The 17,722-nt window shown below is 38.5% G+C and overlaps 2 protein-coding genes across 5 annotated transcripts in view; one reads left to right on the top strand and one right to left on the bottom strand.

The window, feature by feature from the left end:
* Positions 1-9,196, bottom strand: part of LOC109423306 (uncharacterized) — a 764,938-nt gene extending 755,742 nt beyond the window's left edge. Inside the window, exon 1 of one of the 3 annotated variants that reach the window (XM_029870594.2) lies at positions 8,878-9,196. The gene's annotated coding sequence lies outside the window, so the exon portion shown is untranslated. The remainder of the gene's footprint in view (positions 1-8,877) is intronic. The other 2 variants (XM_062854204.1, XM_062854206.1) reach the window with 2 other exon arrangements.
* LOC109423301 (endoplasmic reticulum metallopeptidase 1) overlaps positions 1-17,722 on the top strand; it is a 59,568-nt gene that overhangs the window by 25,882 nt on the left and 15,964 nt on the right. The window lies entirely within an intron of this gene.

Below are 17,722 nucleotides of genomic sequence, written 5' to 3'. Positions count from 1 at the left end.
GGAAGTATCTTTCAACATATATACGATGAATTTTGCTTGGCATTTGGCATCCTTGTTACACCACGGAAATATTTCCAATTTGTGTAATAAATTAATCCAGATAACAATAATGTGTCATTTTCATTGTGTTTTTTAATTTCAATTTAATTCATCAAACTTTTCTGTCGACATAAAAGCTGCATCAGCAACAACACTGACAAATTTATTATCGTTTTATCGTGCACTTGAAGAATTCTACAAGGAGAGAGCAATTCGCCTTGAGGACAACTTGGGAAGTACAACAAGTTTTAAGAGAAATTTAAAAACAACTCTCCAAGTGCATCTTAGGATGGGCCTCTTTGGTCTTATGGCGGGTTTATGGTTGAGTTGATGTCGTTTCGCAGAGAAATTTGGTTTATGCATGGTTTTAAAGAACAGGTGTTGAAGAATACTTCAAAAGCATTATAAAATTAGTTTTGCTACTTGGGATGATATATCATGTCAACCATCATAACACTAAGTTTACATGACTAAAATGAAGTTTACATGACATGTAAATCTCATTATTTTTATCTGTGTATAAACATTGTGATAGGGCGGATTTCGGGGTCACTGAACGGATGGGGTGGACACTATCACCACTGGGGTCACTCGGTATCAGTGGATTCACCAAACAACTTGACTTTGCACTTTAAAACTTGAAACTTTATTCTTCGACGGTTTGGATTCGACTAAACTAAACTTTATTCAATTACATCGCTTATCTACCCTACGTTGTGTGAATTATTTCGTGTAACGGAAAAGATACATGCTATAAAATTTCTATAGTAGCTGGCAGCAAATGCTGGCAGTAAGCTGTGGAATACCTGCATTTTGGGCAACGATAGACTTGAGAACTGTCACATTGTTTTTGTTCAAATACAAAATTCCATAACTCTAATTTGAAAATGTTCTTTTTTTTCTAATTGTGTTGAGCTCCGTGTCCAAATGTTTGATGTAAGTACATTTATAAACCATTTCCGCAAAATCCGCTCCAAAATTAGTAAAAACGCGCGAAACGCAAAAACCGCGAAAAACGCAAAATCCGCGCCACCTGTATCAGCCTTGCAAATCGAACCCTAACCCTGGTCTTGCTGAAGACCCGTGCGCTAACCACATCGGCTATATCCCTTCGTGACGTACCAGCCCAATTATGCTTTTGAGCGGTAACAATTTTGTATATTTTTTATTCATCTGCTTAGTCTTTGTTTTATATGATGTAAATTCTTTCTGTTACGACACCGCTATACAGCACGGCCGCTCCAACGGAAGGTCAGAAACCGAATGGTAAATATATGTCAACAAGCTGGCCAACAATCCAGTTTGATGTAGGTGACAGCACCGAATCTACATCAAGGCGAATGTGACGAAGAACGTCACAACAAAAACAGCGCAAAATAATACCGCCAGGAAATAATATTGCATTTAAGCATTTCAAATTATTCGGATTTAGAAGTAGTTGGATTTAGACGTAAGGTACGTAAAATGGATTAGTTTATTTTTATACTGATTTTTCATTTGGGCCTAACATACATTTTCGAGTTCTCTTCATCGATCCTCTCTTTGTGTTATCACAGAATGTGTATTGAGTTTTCCAAAGATTTTTTGGTTGAAATGCAAAGAAGACGACTACATGTTGCTATACAAACAAAAAGAATAATGATATTGTTAGTTTTGATCAAGTTATTAGCGAAAGAGAGAGTCGACGAAGAGAAATCGATCAAGTCAGTTAGGCCCTTATGAAAAATCATTGTCGATTTGTATACATATGTTTAAGGTTTACATATTGTCGGCATACTACTTTCTTCTTGCTAAAGAGAGAGATGAGGACACTGAGTTGTAGCTTGTAAGAGGAATTCGATACCAAATATTGTAAGTATTATAAAACTAAGATAGCATTGTGCAATTAATAATAAACATTGAATTTACAGATTGAGCTGCTGCAAAGATAACAGTTGCTGCAAAAAATTGGTATTTACATCCGAGCACTTTCAATAATTGAACCATTACTTATACTTGTATGTGTGCAAACAAACTTTTGCTTACGTTGCATATGAGTTCAACCTCAACAAGTTGAACCAAAAGTGAACAAAAACCGTAAAACATGACAAAGTTTTATCCGTCGTATATTTTTTATTTCCGATTTATCTGGACAGTCAAAGTTAGAAATCGTAAGTTAATGAGTAGTTCTTCCAAATGACGAATAACAATTGCTGTTTTAAGCAATCTATTCACTGTCCGTATTACGGATGCCAGAGCACAATTGTTTCGTATTTGAAATCCAAGGAAAGCAGATTCTGAATTGTTATGCAACTTGAACGAGAAGGAATGATAAAAAAAATGGAGAAAATATTTTGTTCAGACTCGAGCCATAGAAGCCAGGAATATTCACTACTCACCTTACACACTGCACCAGAAGCACTGCGAGAGAATTGCTGCTCAACACACCATAAAAGCTACTGAAGCAACATGTGACTTAGCTGCAACATCTTTGTCAAAAATTTCCGCAAAACATTTGGAACCTAATCTGAACAAACAAACCAGAGTTAGATGATTCATGTCTGTTGCCCACCACATCAATGCAAGTTGACTGTATTGTCCCTTGTAATAAATACATGTGTAAGCACCGCCTTTACGAATCGATGTTAAACACGGGATAATTTGTGATTTCTATGAAACAAAGCCAAACGAAATTCGGAGCTCGAATGCAACTCAACCGATAAGATGGAAGTTGCGTGTGCTGTTTGTGTAACTCATTAGGACCAAAGCAGAGAAAGTCACATTTTAATGCTGTTGCAGGTGCTGCTTGGGTTACCTGTTCTGTGGCGAAGTTGATTAACGCACCCTGTCTAGCGAACTTGGGGATACGTGAATTCAAACCCCACAAGAACTATGTGGATTTTTTTTTCGCAATTTTTCCACCCATTCCCTCGGAAAAACTCTCGAAGGGATCCCAGGAATTTTATTTAGAGTATACCAGGATAAAGAAGAAATCCTAGTAGGATAAATCCCGGGAAAACACGTCAATAGTCTATTTTACGAAACGACAACAGTGTTGATATTGATATTCACACTCACGGGCTTGGACGCGACCTCCAGTCAAATTTTCATTCATGAAATGAGCGATCAGCTGATCCGAAACGTCTCGTAAAAAAGCTCATAGCTGAAAGAACAATCATTTCTCCATAGTGATGAATTCTTTGAGTACGGCAAAAATAAAGAGGATAACAACATAATAGATCAAATTGATGGTCACAGTAGTACTATGTCCCAAAAAAGAGGAAAAAAATCCGGAAAAAAATCTGGGAGGAATACTGGGACAACTTCCAGGAGGAATCTCGAAAGAACCCTGGAAGGACTACCAAGAGGACTCGATGAAGGAATCTCGAAAGAATCCCAGGAGAAATTAATAAAGAATCTCAGAAGGTTTCCCTAAAAGAATCTCGGGAGAAATTCCCGAAACAATCCTGGGCAAAGAGAAAATCGCGGGATAAATCTCTGTAGAAATCCTGACAGAAGTATAGAAATCAATGAAGGGATCCCAGGAGAAACCCCTAAAGGAATCCCGGGAAAAACCCATGAGAGAATTCCTGAATGAGTCTTGGAAGGAATATCCAGAGAAAACTTGGCAGAAACCTATGAAGAAATCTTGAAAAAGGAATCCAGGAAGAATGCTGTAGGAATTGTTGATTCAGTCTAAGGAATATTCGGAATCTCGGAAGGATGAAATGAAGAAATTTCGAACATAAATGCTAACGGAGTTCCGGAAAAATACTGCTGGAGGAATCGTTCACCAATTCTTGGAGAAATTCTTGAAGAAAACCCGGGAAAGATCAATGCATAAATCCCTGAACGAATCCCAAGGGAAATCTTCGAAAAATCATTTAAATAAATCTTGAGAGAAATCAACGAAGAAATCCAAAGAGAAATCCCTGATAGAGTATATGGAGGGATCTTAAACGGAAACTCAGGAGAAATTTCTAAAGAAATCTCGGGTTAAACCCTAAAACATAGGTCCCCAAACTTTCAGGTGCGTGACCAGCAGACGTACCTTTCGCGACCCACCATAGAAATGTCTCCATTTGTTGTTTGTTACAGTAAAATATTCTACTGTCCCTCGCGACCCCCTGGATGAAGATTGACGACCCACAGTTTGGGAAACCATGCCTAAAAGGATTCATATGAGAAATCAATGAGAGAATGCCGGAAGAAATCTCTGTAGGAATCCCCGAAAATATCCTGTAGGAGTTCCTAAATTAATATCTGGAGGAACTTTTGGCCCATCATGTGTAAAATATGATTTCCAAATCTATATTAAAAAAAAGTGATACATGCTAATGCATCTGTAAGAAATATTGATCAATATTCGTATTTTTTGGAGTGAAAGATTCTTATTCAAAAAGGCTTCGAACAATTTTGACACCAGAAAGAAATAATTTGAATTGAGCTCAAAAACAATGGAAAAAACTCATGCCCCACTCGAACTTTTGCTTTACTTTACTCTATAGCTTTTTGCAAAACAGATTTGGTAAACATATTTCACACATACTGGCTGCCCATAATCGCATAAAAGTAACATTCGACAAAAGTAGGCATTGGAGAAAATGGAGCCCAAAGATTCAACTTTTATTAGTATGGAAACGAACCTGAATTTTAAAAATTTCTCATAAATTCGTAATCAATCGTTAATCAATAAAATTTTCGACAGCACACCTTACATGCTAGACGAATTATCAGAAAATAATTTAGACCTGAATATAATTGATGAGATGCTTTAAACCCAGTCTATTTTTCCAGTGTGACTGTAATGCGGTTACATTGGTCAATGCGACAAAATGACTTGGTATTTTTTCGATAAATCCTAGAACAAACTTGAAATTTTTATTCAAGTAGTCGAAAGTACTAGTGATTTGATGGTAATCCCCGATATTAACTCAATACCAGCAAAACACGCAAATGTTACAATTATGCAGTTATGGGCAGTGGGGCAAAAGTTCAAATTGTGGAGCGAGTCATGTGGCAATTTCAGGTAAAAACCTTAAATTCTTCAACATGTACATATTATTTCTAAAAATGAAGAAACTAGTGAGATAAACCGAACGAAGTTTCTGTTTTATCTGGTTTTCGATAAAAAAAAACGATCAAATCTGACTATACATGTCAATGGTTGCTACTCCGTGATTGATCTGAGCTGGTTCAAATTGCACTGAGATCCAAATGAATAAGGGCTGGGACACTCCACTTATTCTCAAAGTGCAATTTAAGCAGCTCATACATTTTGGATCAATAACGGCGCCGGCCACGTCCTTATAGTCAGTTGGGAAGGGAAAGGAATGTTAGAGTGTGCTGGTTGTTGCTACTACACTGAACGGCGGCTTGCGGTGAAAATTACTATTCTGAGGGTCAATTTAAATACACAACGCCACTAAATTTGTGCAGACTGATTTTCGTTTCAATTCAACAGAATTATGTTTTCAATTTTACCATGGACTCAATTTTCAAGTTAAAAAAGTCTCTGTTGGCAACCGGATTCGAACCAAGAACCTTGACATCACCAGGCTCGCACGCTACCACTCGGCTATCGAACCGGTTGATGTGAGAAGGAACAAAACGCACACAAGAAGCGTTGGTGGGTCGATGATCATTTTTTGCCATGGTAAATTTAAAAACATTTTTGTGCTTGTCATTACTGCAAGCCGCCTTTCAGTGTAAAGACCGAGATCACCTCTGCATCCCCACAATCAGCACGGACTGGGGTATTTGTTAGATGGAAAGGATGGGAGATCTGGGAGTCACCGTTGGGTCGGTGATACGATCCATGGATTGGGGGTTATTTATAGTGTTCGTAAGGTGATACATTGTGTGGTGAATAAGGTGAATAAGGTCAAGCGGCACAGCACGCTTTGGTTGTATAACTTGTAGGCGTTATATACACTGTGCTGTGCTGTGTGGAAGATGGAAGGGAGGGAAACGACTTTTTTTCCAATTCGTTTCTGGTTCTAGCGATGGCTATGAACATATGAATATACATGAGTAGTATATGTGGAGAAGAGAGAGAGAGAGAGAGAAAGTGGATAGAAAGATACAAAGTAGGATTAAAGGGACGGGCCAGGGATTGAACCCATAACCTTCTGCATATGAATCAGAAGCGGTAGCCACTAGACCACCAAGCCCGTCGAAGTTTCTGTTTTATCTGGTTTTGGCGAAAAACTACTAATTTTAGGTAAGATTAATTATAACCCTAATTTTTGGGTAAAATTTAAAGCACATTTAAAGAGCTTTAAAGCACATTCCACATTATGCGAGGTATGCACTACAAACGGAATCGCTCAAGTAATTTTCGTTCGGTGCATTATTTTTCCGTTACTATGAAGTTAAGAAATTTGACAATTGACAATTTAAAGACACAGACACGTTTAATGCTTCCAGTGAGCTATTTTTGCTCTTTGAAGGAAGCACTAGACAACGGACTAGCATGCAACGCCCAGTGGCACAGCTGAAAACTTTTCCTGACAGCTGCGGCGGGAATCGAACCCGCGCTCCTTAGCACGATGCGACTAAAGGCTTGGTGACCTTAGCCGCACGACCACGAAGCCGTTTCAGCTTAGGATTATTTAGGAATAAAGCGCCGCTTGCTCATTTCTTGAGCGATTGGTTGCCTGAATTTTCCACGCATCGAGATAGGCCAACAAATTGCTTGCGATCTGCATACTAGCCATTAAACATCAAATGTTAATTGGTTTTACGTATTTCTATTAGTAAAGTGTCAAAATATTGTGTTACGGTTAGGCAAAACAGACAAACAATAGATTCGAACTTTTGCTCCAGCGGTATGACAAGAGTTCGAAATGGACGCACGCTTATAAAACTTGTTGTAACTTAAAATTAAAAAGACAGCCATGGGTGGTAGAATCATCAAACGGCATTCATAAGCTTTTGAGGACTGAACTAGAAAACATAGTAACCAAAGTAAACTTCAGAACTGAGTAAATCCTTATTCAGGAGAGCTTTGTAGTTTATTTATACTTCTATTAAAAGTTGGAAATGTTTGGTAAGTGATGTTTTGAACTACAGTAATTTTATTTTGCCACATTGATAGAAACATTAGGCCATATGAATACAGCTGAGTAAGGGGAGGTGCGGTCTCCTAAGTAAACGTGGTTAAATAACGAAGAGTAAGGTAATTTTACTTGCGTTTTGAAAGATAGTTTACTACTTTATCTAAGAGACGCCTACTTTGGACCGCGTGTTATCAAATTTACAGAATGAAATAAACAGTTGAAAAAAGTGTTACGGTTTAGGTACTGAAAAATTGTCAGGGCCAAAACGCACCTTGAGGTGGGGCAAAATGACCTCTGGCATTTCCCGCTTTGAGTTCTAATGGAATACCAGGAGGCTCCATCTAACTATTTACGGCGGCTTTGAAAGGTGCACTAGCTTAAATTCCGTTCGCTTAAAATAACAATCAGACAATCTTTCCTAAGATCTTTCCGAATGATGAAAATCATCGTTTTCCACGCTTTTAATTCGACTATTATGTTTATTATGGGACTTGACCGGCTGAATTCTGCGTCTAGTTTGCTTGCATCTGAAGATAACTTCATTTATATAATGAAAAACCGTGAGGGCATTTTCCCCCGATAATGCGTATTACTCCGGAAGTTATCCTAAATAATGTCTACTAAATCTCAGTGAAGCCATCTAGTAGACGTTTTTAAATTTTTAAAGAGATTTGAGTAATTTGAATATTGAATTTGAATACAAATTTTGTTCAGCTTTATTCATTTCACATTTTTTCCAACTTACCTATTAAAACTGTCTTTTCCACATTCCGTTACATATATGCAAAGTCAAAATAGGCGCCACGTTGTTCACGTCCACTTGGCTGGCCATCGATCATCTGTTTCAACTTTTAAACGAACACACTTCCCGTCAATCCTCTTCTCGTTCTCTCGATTCTCTTTTTTTGATATTTTTCCTTAATGAACGCGTCACTCAACACCAGTGGAAATTTTGTCGTAATAGGTTTTCAACTTCCCACGGTGCCGGTCGTCGCACGTCTCGCTTTTCCCACGGGGCACCAACAACCATCAGATTTGATGGATGCTAGAGCCGACAGCAGAGACAATTAAAATCACTTCATCTCTTCGCTTCTCGCTTCTCATTTTGTGCTATTTTTTCTGATGTGTACTTTTTATGTAATCAATGGGAAATCAATATCACCGACGAGCTTTTCCGGCCCGCCACGAAACACGACTGGAGACTTTCACGTGGCTGTCACTCAAGCGTAGAGAACACAAACGAAGTAGGCTAGCTGTTTGCTTTATTTCTACGGATGGTCGGTCACTCATTCTAGCTATCAGGTATCACTCATTCGTTGTTGGTGCCGTCTATTCAGAAAGAATCACTCGGTAAACCAACTGCCCTCGGGACAGTCGTGACTTTCTGCGGAGCACACATCTAACCGAGAACGAACGAGAGGCGTAAGACAAAGGTCTTCCTTGAAATATTAAAAGCAATGCGAAGACTACGACGAAGGCAGGAAATGTAGGACCCCGTTATCCTTTCTCCCCCTCTCTGGACCTCGCGTTCCCGTTCCAGTTTTCTCACTGTTTGTGTGGCCTGATTTTCCCTGAAGGAGGCTTTTTCGATCGATGATTGTCCCGTTCCCCGTCGAGTCCTCTTAGGCTCGCTGGCTGGTCATATTCCCCATCACATACACTTATACAGTCACACGCTTCCGAGTCTGGATAACGCAATCCTAAAATATTCAAGAATCACACTCGTTGGCTTCTTTTGATACTACTTTGATTTGATTGATAATCCCCCACTTGATTTCTTCATCTATCTGGCACTTACAGAACGAACTTCCAATCTCTCCTTCCTCCCGATGTGATCCAGAAAAATAAAGCACGCGACTAAACAACTGAAGGTAAATAAATACTACCAAGGATTGATACTTGAAGCGCTTCCGTTCGCCTCGCTCACACCCTTCCCGTAAGAGGAAAGAACAACTTCCGCACTCCACTCCGCAGCCGCTCTTCTTCACCCTCGCGCTAGGTTAACCTGAGAATACGTATTCACTTCACTTCGCGATCTACCGCACTGCATGAAAATCCTCCGAAGACTGAAGCTTTTTCGTCCTTATCGTCGCCCTTTTAAAGCAACCGACACTCGGTCGTAACCCAAAAGCGACATTCGGGAAACCGCAGTAAGCTTTCACCCTTCGATCCCATGCTCACCGCTGAGAATCACTCTCTCATCTCCCGCATCCAAGGAAGCACGTGAACCGACGGAACCGACGCTCTGTTTACGTCCTCAGCAGCATCGCACATGTCCGTCCACCGTCCCACAGAAGGCCGCTGTTGATGGCACCCTAGCCGGGGGGAGACGAACATATGGCCTACTCTAGCCCATTTATCACCGATTGTCGTGGCCTTCTCCGCTATTTCTACACACACTCACTCACGCACTCCCACCCAGGACGGGAGAGAGTGGTTCTATCGAGTAGTGGGTGGGGGATGGTACGATGCTGGGACTTGGAAGAGCTTAAATTGATGACGGAGCCGTCATCACAACATGACCGAATTCCACTGGCTGCCTCCCGAATTTCTTTCCCTTTCCATTTTGGAAAAAAAAGACAGTCACGCAAAAACGGGAAGATGAGATCAATAAAATTTGCATGAGTTTTGTTTTGGTGTAATAGCTAGCGGGTTGACGTAGTTTGACTTCATTGCTAAATGTATTTTGAAGTGGTAAGTGCGTGCTCGACACAAGTTTTGAAAAAGAGTATTCTTGTAGCTGCAAAGGAGGTTGTTTTGCTAGGATAACAAATTGTACTTAGAATAGAACAACGATTTAAATTTTTACTATCAACTTTGAATCATTATTTTATGTTAGGTGAGTGACATCTGGTATTCATGACGGCATCAACAAAATTATAGTCTTATCAATTCTCAAAACGAAAAAGTAAATAGGTAAGTAAGTAAATAGGAAAGACAGACAGACAGACAGACAGACAGACAGACAGACAGACAGACAGACAGACAGACAGACAGACAGACAGACAGACAGACAGACAGACAGACAGACAGACAGACAGACAGACAGACAGACAGACAGACAGACAGACAGGAATTTCCCCCAGGAATTACAAGAGATTTCATCCAGGAGTTACAAGAGAATTCCTCCAGGATTTCCTCGAGAATTCTTCCAGGAGTTTTTCGAGAATTCCTCCAGGAGTTCGTCGGGAATTCCTCCAGGAGTACCTTGAGAATTCCTCGGGATTTCCTTCACGAGTTTCTCGGAGATTCCTCCAAGAATTCTCCAGGAAGATTTTTTTAGGAACTCCTGGAGATATTCCCGAGGTGCATCCGAATAAGTTCATGTAGAACTTCTGCAGAAGTAACAAGTAACTCGAGGAGAACTTCCCACGCATTTTCTAAAAGAAATCCAGGGAACTCCTGAAGGAGCGCCCGAGGAACTCCTGAAGGTGTTCCCGAGGAACTCCTTGAGAAATTTCCAGGGAACTTCCTAGGGAAATCTTGAAGAGGAATTCCAGAGGCAATTATGAAACAATTTCCTAGGAACTTCTGGAACAGTTGCCAAGGATTTCCTGGGAACATTACCAAGGATTTCCTGGGAGCATTGCCATGGAACTCCAGGAGAGATTGCCAAGGAAGCCTTGGAGACCTTTCCACGGAATTTCAGAAGAAATCCTAAAGATATTCCCGTGAAACTCCTGGAGGAATTCCCTAGGAGCTCTTGGGGAAATTTTCGAGGAACTCCTGAAGGAATTCTCGTAGAACTTCTTAAGGTATGCCCGAGGAACTCCTGGAGAAATTTCTGAAGAATACCTTGATGGATTTATATGGAACTCTTGGAGAAACTCCTTGATAAATTCCCAGGAAACTCCTGCAGAATTACCCATGGAAATCCTGAATGAATTTCCTTTGAAGTCCTAAAAAACTACCGGGATCTCCTAGGAAAATTATCGAGCAACTCCTGAAGGAATCCGCGAAGTTATGGAAAAATTTCATGGAAGAATCTACAAGGAACTTCTATTAGAACTGCTGGAAGAATTCTCGAAGAACTCCTGAGGAAATTCCCAAGGTTTCTGCTGAAATTCGCGGGAAACTCCTGGAGAAAGTCCTGGAAGAATTCCTAAGAAACTTCTGAAAAAAAATTGCCAAGGAACTCCTTGAAAAAAAAAAAAAACCCCCCGAAGACGTCCCGAAGAAACTAATTGGGGAATTCCAATGGAGCTCCAAGAGGAATTTCCGAGAAACTCCAGGAAGAACTTTTTCTGCTGTATTAACGAGATTTTTAACCCTAGGCTAGGGACCCACGTTTTCACTTCCCTTCCGAAAGAAAGAACCCACATTTTGTAAGTATGTCGGGAGTGAAGCCCTCATCCACCGTGATGGGGCTGCCACCTCAAGTAAAGCTTCCGATGGAGGAGCATTACATATTCAGACGCTGAATGCCAGAACAGACGCTGTTTGAGCCGAACCTCTCTGGTGAACAGACACTCGGGATGCATCACTTTAATCTACTTGAAGTCAGAAGGATAACAGTGTCCAGGCTGTACTACCAGCCAAGCACACAACTCTTAGCTGGCGATCTTTGTCATCGATTGAATAAATAGTTGCAAATTCTGCTTCAGAACTTGTAGGAAGGAGAATTTGTAATTCTCTACTTACAAATATTTAGAAAACTTATTCAATGTTTCTTAAAACACCAAACAGAAAATCAATGGAGAGAGATCGATCACTGCAGTTTAATACTTTCAAACAAGCTTCGCTTCAAATTTCTTCTATGATGCGAAATAGTTTCAACAAAAACTTGCATAGCTTTTTCACACTTTCATCGACAGTAACGTCAACATTCAATCATCATCAATCGTTAAAGTTGCACCTAGCCTTATCGAAAACTGCAGTGCAACTTCCCGTCCAATGCAGTGCACACTGGAAGCTAGTAGCAGCTACAGCAGAAGCAGTTCGACGGTTCGGTCAAACTTCCGCTTGAACTCCTCCAATTACAACGAACTAGCGTAAATTTACACAACAACTAACAACACTTAACACCCCGCCCATGGCCAACGGCATTTCTTGGAATGAACTTCCATCCACCATCTGCTGCCATTGGGCTGCCGCCCATCGTTATTTCACTGCGCTGCGGCAGTCAATATTAACATCACAGTCAGTACAGGAGCGAAGCTTGATTAAGACTTCCCGAGAGAGAGAGAAAAAAACGACGGGAATGATACACAAAACTATTTACCACTTGACTTTTTAAAATCTGTTTGGTAGGTCACGTCTGATTAGGGTGGGATTCTTTTATCTTATTTCTGTATTCAGTTACTGGCCTTTGTTACCTATTACAAAAAAAAAGGTTTATTTTATAAGATAAACTTAAAAACGCATTGGGGCACGTTTGGTGTAGCACTAGATTTGTAGTAATGAGCTGAATAGGAAGCAATCAGTGAAGTACTAGATTGAAAGTAGTGAGCTGGATTTTTGTATGGTGAGATGATCAGTTCTCCATTTCTGTAATGAAATGGTCCAAACAGCGTGGGTTATATGATTTCTTGACTAATTTGATGCTATTTGAGCAAAAGTTTGGGTAACTGTGATTGTATTATTTATTTCTTGCAATTTCAACAACACAGTTACCCAAAGTTTTGCTCAAACAGCATCAAATTAGGCAAGAAACCATATAACCCACGCTGTTTGCACCATTTCATTGCAGAAATGGAGAACTGATCATCTCACCATACAAAAATCCAGCTCACTACTTTCAATCTAGTACTTCACTGATTGCGTCCTATTTTAGTATGGTGAGAAGGTCAGTTCTCTGTTTTTGCAATGAAATGGTACAAAAAGCGTGGGTGTTATGAATCCTTACCTAATTTGATGCTGCTTGAGCAAAAATTCGGATAACTGTGTTGTTTATGTTGCAAGAAATGGAGAAAGCAACAACATTGTTGCCCAAACTTTTGCTCAAACAGCATCAAATTGGGCAAGGAATCATAATACCCACGCTTTTTGCACAATTTAATTGCAGAAACGGAGAATCGACCTTTTCACCATACTAAAATTCAGCTCAATACTACAAATCTAGTACTTCACCGATCTGTCCTATTTTCTTAACTTTTCAAGACTAGAGTGATTCCAATCCTTAGCTGAAAAAAAGCATGACCTTCTTGAGATCACATCATAACTAACATATAACAAATCTTATTTCTTTTAGCTTAGTTACATTCCGGGATGTTTCGGTCTTTTGATTCCTTTGGGACAGTGGAAAGTTTTAGGTTACTTTTGGTACCTGCCTTGCGATTTGTCAAAACTTCATACATTTACGAAACGAAAGTTCTGAAGAGAATTTCGAAAATTTCTATGACAGCATTGATTGATTGTATTGCATCTGTATCGCCAAACAAGCATGTAATGAAGGAATCATTTCTCCTAGAGACTTATCTAGAAATTTTCCAGAAGTTTTTATGAGAAGAATTATTTTCTCAAATTCCTCGAAGTGTTCCTTCATAGATTTCTCCTGGTGATTTTTCTGGAATTAAATGAATTAAAATGACAGAATTCCTTCCAAAATTTCTTCGTGAATTCATCAAGAAGTTTTTCCTTAGTTTTTTCCTGGAGTTCCTCCACGAAAAAAATCTGTAGGAATCATAAATATAAAATCCCAGCGTTGTCTGTCTGTCTGTCCGTAACGCTTTGAAATGTTTCATTGAAACGTTTCACCATAGCTATATCAAACTTCTAAAAATTTCGAGAACTTTCTTGAAGTTATTGGACTCTTCAGATATAATAATAAGAAGAAGAACATCCTGGCATGTTCTGGAGCATCAAAATACTTAAAACTTCCGAGAACTATCTGGAAGTTACTGAAAGTTTCAAAAAAAAAAAAAAGAATACCGTTTTGGAATGTTCTGGAGAATTAAACTTCTTAAATTTTCGAGGTCTGTACTTGGAAGTATACTTTCAGGCGTTTTTCATTTCTAGAACATTATTCCATTCAATGGACAAAAAATATGCAACAGTCGTCTACAGTCAAAAAGTAGATACATGATAGTAGAAATTCTGGCGCTTCTGATGAGTCCAATGCTGCGTGAAATGTTTCACATATTTCTTGATACACTGGCTTCTGAGGAGAAGCATCCTAGAAGTTTCAAGAATCTCCTTGATGGATATTTTTTTTATCAATTTATGTTAAGAAGATCGAAAACAGGTGCATCAAAATAGGGCTACATGAAATAAAACCCGGAGTTGCATATCTGTCCTCCCGCCACGCTAGCAAAGTTTCACTGAAATATTTTACGTATGGTGGAATGGTGGGAATAGCATTGTATGAACTACAGAAAAAAGAATAAGGAGAAGAATAAGCAAATAAAAATATGAAAGAAAATGAGGTTTTTAAACTTCTCCAGAACTTTCCATGAGTGCTCGAGATTTTTTTTACAAATGATCGAGAAGTTTCCAAGCAAAATAGAATATTCGAAAGTTCTCTGCTTGGATAACAAAAAACTTCTGGAGCTTACCGAGAAGAAGAAATACAAGTTTCTGAACATTCTTCGGAAGAATGCATTGAACATGATTTCTTTTCACAATTAGAAGAAATTTCAAAACTTTCTAAAAACAAGGAAAACAAAATATTCTAGAATATATTTTCAAGGAATAAAGAGGCATAGGTATAAACTGAATGTTCTTGAACTTTTTTTTTCGAATTTAATGAAATTTCTGGAACTTTTCTGGGAAAAGAAGATGAAGATACGCATGATTTTGGAATATTCTAAAACATTCTTAGATGAATAATAATACAATTACCAAACATATTTGAGAAATAATGGAATATTTGGAAGCCACTAATACGAATACTAATAAATTGTAGGAATATTCCTGTGAGAATCAGAAGATGAAATCGAATAGTCCCGCACATTCTTTGTAAGAATCAAACCAATAACATGTTCGAATATTTACCACGAATAATAGCGTATTTAAAAATTTTCTGTTTGAATTTGGACGAACCTGCCAAAAAAAGACAAAGAAGGTAGTAGGATATTCTAGAACAGTTCAGAGGAATAAAAATCGTTTCTTAATAAGGTTGAAGATAAACTTAAAACGCATATCAAACACTTTAAGCCATTAGGATAATTTTCGGAATTGAGAAAACGTGGCTAGCCACGTAGGGTCAGCTAGTTCTAGAAGAATTTCTGAAAGAACTCCTGAAGGTATTTCTAAAAAACGGAAAGAGCTCCATGAGATATAACAGAGAAAAAGTTCAGAAAAACTCCAGAAAGAAATCGTCGAGGATTGTTCTTATGTTAATTTCCGACTACTGTGAGGGAAAACTGCTAATACAGTCGACTCTCCACATGTCGATGTTCTACATCTCGATATCTCTCCCTATCTCGATGGTTTGGTCGGTCCCTTCAATCTGCATACATTTTATCTTTCTCCATGTCGATATCTCCCTATCTCGATATCTCTCTATCTCGATGCAATCTCGTTCGATTTTGTTCTACATTTTCTCTCCATATGTCGATATGCCCGTTTTTACAGGTCACTAGATCTCGTTTCTTAGGTGCAAAACATTCTGGGAAGGCGAAGTGACATCTGTTTGTTGACGGTGTTTCCTAGTTACGGACGATTTTTCAATCTAGTGTGCATTACAAATTAAATCTGGAGTTCGATCTCTCCCTATCTCGATGGTCCCTTCAATATTGAGATGTAGAGAGTCAACTGTAATTGCAAAACTAGTCTAGGTTTCGATATGAATTATGTTAGGCCACTTGAATTAGGGAATTGTAGATCCAAAAAACGATCCCAGGAAATATTTTTTTTTATAAAAAATTACTTTGAGTAAAATTATGCTCTGAATATAGCGTGAATGGACAATAAGGCTATACGTTTATTATGGTCTTGTGAACCATATTTGTCAAGAGTTTAATGTCGTAACTTGTTTTGAGCATATCTTTTATGAAGATGATTTTGTTTCGTGTGGAAATACTAGCTCCTAAGCTGTAAAATTTGCAAATGTTGACGGTTATGTGTTTGTGCAGAATAAAATGGCCTGAATTTCACAATCAAATCAAAATTATATCCTAAAGAAATGAAAACTGCATTTTTTATATTTTTCCTACAAAATGCAATAAATAAGCTTCATTTGCTTCTTACAACATTTTTTTCTAGGTCAAACCGTTTTTGTTCTGCAGCCGGTTAAAAGTGTACCGATTCTAAAGTGCGCAGGCTTTAGTCAAATCAACCTGTTCTCTCTTGTTACTCCTATCTACGAATCTCGCAACATTATTTTTAACTATTCGCAAAGTTTTTCTAGGGCTTTGGTTCCATATCAGTTGATGCGGTTTTAATGTTTCCTGCTGTATGCATAACAGGTAATCCTTGGAGAAATCCCAGAAGCAATCACAGCAGAAAGTTTTGGGAGGAGCTTTTTTTTTGACGCACTCATTCTCTTGGATGAACACGAGAAAAAGCTGAATGTAGGACGGAGCAAGTCCCGCTCTGCTATCCTTATCTTTCTCGTATTTGTTTAGGAGAGTGAAAAGCTGCCACACTGCTGATTTTTTTAAAATTTAGCTGAATAAGCTGTTACTTGAGGTCACTTTCCAACCACATTTTTCTTCAGCTTTGCCAGAAGTGTCCTATGCCAGGGCCCCGGGCCCCCACAAAAATTCACCTCACGAAAAAAAAATGAAGCGAGAAAAAAAAGTAGTGTAAGAAATTCTGCTTTGATTTGATTTTTCTCACAAGAACTTGAAATTACTGTCTACTGGCAAGATGTATGTGATATGTCGTGATTTCCACTGCAACTGTTTGTTCAGCTATTTATGAAATTTTAAATTTTGCCTCCAAAACTAAAGAAAAAATACCGGAAACTCTGAAATTCTAAAGGAACTCCAAAATTCTATAAATTGCAGGAACTTTATAATGCTAAATTTGTTTTTTTTCAAAGCTTTTGAAATCATTTTGAAGAAATTTCTATGTAGTTTTTGGAAGAATTAGAGGTTTTGTTTTCCGAAATTTGGGATTTTTATTTAGACAGCTTACGGCTTACTCAATTCAGAGAATACCAAAACTGTTAGAACATCTTTGTAGAGGAAATCTAGCATGAATTTAGAGCAGATTGTTTTGAAGAGGTTCAGCCCGATTTCTTTAAGTAGAGAGATATGCTGAAAACCCAATCAATCAGTGATTGTATAGGATGGATGGGTGACAAAACGTCGAATGTCAAAACGTCAAAGGCACAAAACGTCGAAAAATGTGTAAGTGTTTCAGTTCAATGTGGAATGTTTTTGAGATTTTGTGTGAATTTAAAACGTTTTTTTTTGTGAAAAAAGTGCGGATAGAGTTCATATGAGTTGTGCAGTTTTCTCTGTCAGTTGTTGATTACGATGTTAAAGTGGAGGCACTTTTTACAACGGTGCGCATTCTGGAGGGTCAATGAAATAAGGATGAATATATGGTTAACTAATAACATAATAAAATTTAGAAAATTTTAGAAGAAATTTGTGGGGATATTGGCTAACAATTTGTCTGGGTTTCCCGCTAAAATTTTTCAACAAGTTTCATGGGAAATTAAGTAAAAAATTTGATCACGAATTTGTAATGCGATCTCTCTAACCATTCTTCAACATTTTCTATTAGATTTTTTTTAGTGATGACCAGTACCT

The sequence above is a fragment of the Aedes albopictus genome, chromosome 2, assembly GCF_035046485.1.
Source record: "Aedes albopictus strain Foshan chromosome 2, AalbF5, whole genome shotgun sequence".
Lineage (NCBI taxonomy): Eukaryota > Metazoa > Arthropoda > Insecta > Diptera > Culicidae > Aedes > Aedes albopictus.
This window is presented reverse-complemented; position numbering and strand designations above follow the sequence as displayed.